This window comes from Cyanistes caeruleus, chromosome 12, assembly GCF_971803275.1.
Source record: "Cyanistes caeruleus chromosome 12, bCyaCae1.hap1.1, whole genome shotgun sequence".
Classification (NCBI taxonomy): Eukaryota; Metazoa; Chordata; class Aves; order Passeriformes; family Paridae; genus Cyanistes; species Cyanistes caeruleus.
Genome location: NC_141712.1, coordinates 4,950,407 through 4,954,270, shown reverse-complemented (window position 1 = coordinate 4,954,270; position 3,864 = coordinate 4,950,407).

The window sequence follows — 3,864 nt, the reverse complement described above, 5'->3', positions numbered from 1 at the left end:
TGTATTGCAATTTTATTTTTTTTTTTCCTTTTGTCCAAGTAGAATTTTTTCATATTTCATGAGGACTTCAGTCCTTCCTTTACCCAGCCCAACTGTCCAACTCAGAGCTATTGTGGCGTCCTTTGCCAAAAGCCATCAGGAAAACCCTCCACGGTGACTGCAAGAGGCATTTTTTAAGTTAACATTTGTGCTTGCTGAACATGCCTGATATTAACTCAATTTGCATTGCTCTTGTTTAGCCTTGCTGTTTAGGGGGTTGTTCTAACCTGCTCTGTGGATTGAGAGGACATGTTTGCCACAATGTATTCCAAGAAAAAATTGATCTAAATTAGTATTCTGGGCCACAGCTTTAGTTGTATTTATTTTTTTGCTTACTGAGTTTGCAAAGCATAGAAATAGCAATCCCCCACTGTTTCCATCATGTTTACTTTCTTGTTATATGTGTTTGCACTGTTTTAGGGTTTTTCTTTTTGATTCTTATTTTATTTTTATGAGTCAGGGCACAGTCTCTTGAAAGAAAAGCAATCAAACAGGGGCTCAGATACTGCTCTGCTGATTAACATATAATAAAGGGTATGTTTGTGTAAAGAACATGTTTTTATGTGCCTCATCCTAAAAAACACCGCTGTAACAGGGATATGTTCAGCTTATCCATGGAAATCAGTACTTAACAGGAAAGGGATCTGAAAGGGAGCAGATGATTCCACTGTTCTTCTTAAGTGCCTGAAAAGTGATCTAAAGGAATTATGAGCAATTTACTCATGAAATGCCAGAATGTCGCAATAGTGCTGCTAAGTGAGTATTTATGAAGAAAAGCAAAGCAGAATGATTCAACAGGAAGGCCTTTGAGAAGAGCATTGAGAGGAAAAGCATAACAAAATCAAGAAGCTCCCATATAACAAGTAGCAAAGAAAGAAAACAAGGCAGTGAAGAAATGAAAGTAAAAACATTCAAGAAATAGATTCAAATTTTCAAGTTGATACCCTTTTTTCCCCCCAAGCCTTGTTCCATGATGGATATGGCCACAATCCTTCCAGCTAGGAAACACTCTTTGGATGCAGACCAGGAGGTGCAATGAGTCAAACAGAAACAGCCAGGAAGGAGGAAAAAAATACTGAAAAATAGAGTGGCTTTGCATAATGCATATCCACAGTCAGCAATGTGGTCATTGATTTCTGACCCAAAAGGTAAATATAAATAAATAAAGATCTAAAATAGTTTCTCTTACTCAAAGACAAGTTAAATATAAACAGAACAAATTATTACTACTCTGACTCTGAGTACCAGAAGCGATACAGTAACTTCAATGAGTTTTCCCCATCAGAAACAGAGCTTGAGAGCAGCAATGAACCACCAAGCCCTGGATCTCCTGGGCTCTGCCCAGCAGTGCTGCTTGGTGCCCGTGCAGTTCTTTGGGTGGTAGGTGAGGCGCTTGATCCAGGCTGGACCCCCACATCCACGCTGGCTCTCGGCACAAGGCAGCCCTGAGCAGCTGGGCAGGAGCAGAGGCGCAGGGCTCCTGTGCTGAGACAAAACACACTTTTAGGGGTTACCCTGTAAAAAAGCCACACTCTGACTCTGAGCTCAAGGAAGTGCTTCAGCCTCCTGAAGCCTCTCAGGGTCACAAACCTTCCTTAAAGTGTTTGCTTGACCACAGACAGGAAAATCTGAGCAGGACTGGGTTCTTAGAGACTGCCTGTGGCTCAGTGTCTTCTGCTGAGCCTGGCCTTTGTGACCTGAGGACTCCCTGTGCTTGCAGGAAGCCTGGCTGCCTCTCCAGTGCAGCTGGGCTTTAACTGAACACTGGAACTCAAACCACCTCTATCCCTGCAAGCCTAAACCTGGGCAGAGCCATTGAATCACTCAGGCTGGACAAGGCCTCTAACGTCACAGAGTCCAACAACCAGCCCAGCCCCACTGCCACATCCACACTGAACCACATCCTCAGGTATTCACTTGCTTTGTGAACACCTCCAGGGATGGGGACTCTAAACTTCCCTGGGCAGCCCATTCCAATGCTTGAAAAACCTTCCAGGGAGAAATTTTCCCTAATATCCAATCTAAACCTCCCCTGGCCCAGCCTGGGGCCGTTCCCTCTGCTCCTGTCCCTGTTCCCTGGCAGCACAGCCCGACCCCCCCGGCTGTCCCCTCCTGCCAGGGACTTGTGCAGAGCCACAAGGGCCCCCTGAGCCTCCTTTTCTCCAGGCTGAGCCCCTTCCCAGCTCCCTCAGCCCCTGCTGGGGCTCCAGCCCCTTCCCAGCTCCGTTCCCTGCCCTGGACACGCTGCAGCCCCTCCAGGGCTCTCTGGCCACGAGGGTCCAGAGCTGGACACAACACTCAGAATCACAGAATGTTCTGCATTGGAAGGGACCCTCAAGGATCTTGGAACAGTGAAATACTCTAAACACTAGGAAGAACAGAAAATAGAGATGAAAGGCAATAGGAGATGAAAGCAGAAGCATAGAAGTGGTTCACACAGCATGTGTCAATGGGCAGATGGGGCACAGCACCCACACACAGGTCACCTCCTTGGAAATTAGGGCCACAGCAGGGCCACAGACAGGGGCATTAAACCCTGCCCTCATTTTGGGAGCTGGAATACCAGCAACAGTGTGAGTGAGAGATGGGCTCCAGCTGGAGCAGCTCTGCAGAAACCTGTGGTGGCGGTGCCACCTCCCTCAGCACCCTCAGGCCATGCCCATCCCTGCTGGCACTGCCATGGGGACATTCCTGCTCCTCCTGCTCTTTGGAGGCTGTTTTTCCATCGTGCACAGAGCACTCTGCTGCTAGCAGGCTCTAACCTTTCACTTAAAAACATTTTACTGGTTAAACTCGAGTTTTCTGCACCTTAGCAAAATGGATGCAGCTTGTGAGGAGGCCGAGGTGATTCCTTGCTGGGTGGCCACACAACTGGAAGAATCAGAGCTGGATGGAAGCAAACAGTTAAATGGTCCCTGGAGAATTCCAAGCACTTCAAAAGGCAGGAATCAGGAATTCACTGTGAGTCCTGAGCCATCCCAGTGAGGCTGTCCCACACTGAAGTCGATGTGGGTCTTCAGCTTCAAACAACACATGAATTTTACACGTGAATCCTCCGAATTTCAAACAATTTCTCAAGTTTTATCAGCTGGTTCATGCTCTGTGAAAGTGCTTTTACCACTAACACTATCCTACCTTTCATTATGTGTGATTTTGTTTGCCACAATTTATTATATTCCAAGTAAAACATTGCAATAAAACATGACATCTTTCCACTTTGGACTTTCACTTCATAATTTGTATTAATAAAACTGTACAAATATAACTCATTCTGCAGAACACCAAGACTATGAATATCCTCCTACTAAAAAAATGCCCCAAAAGCCTCATAAAATCAGAGGAATGTTTCAAAGTATAAAGGAGACTAAGCAAATTTAAAAGAACACATTAGCTTTATGCAAAACGTAAGTTAGATGCTCAGATTGGACAATATATATATCTAATATAAAACATTTAGTGCATGAAAAAAATCAACACATCATCCCATTTTGTCCATATGAACATTTCATAACTAAAGCTGGTTTGATAAATATTAATATTCAGTTTCCTTTCACTTACTAAAATGTCAGAAACCCACAAGATAGCAATTTTGTGTAAAGTGCAAGAAGATAATATTCCATCATACAGGGAAATCTGGAAGTTATATTGAGCGAGACTTCATTAAAAAAAAAAAAGATAAAATATTGTAACTTCTGTAATTTATTTGTTAGTTTTACACTGAAAGGATTAATAAATTTTCCAAACATTTAAGATGTGTAAGTATAATATCAGGTTAAAATATCAAATAAGTAATCTTAATAACAATTATATATTCCTCTCCTGTAA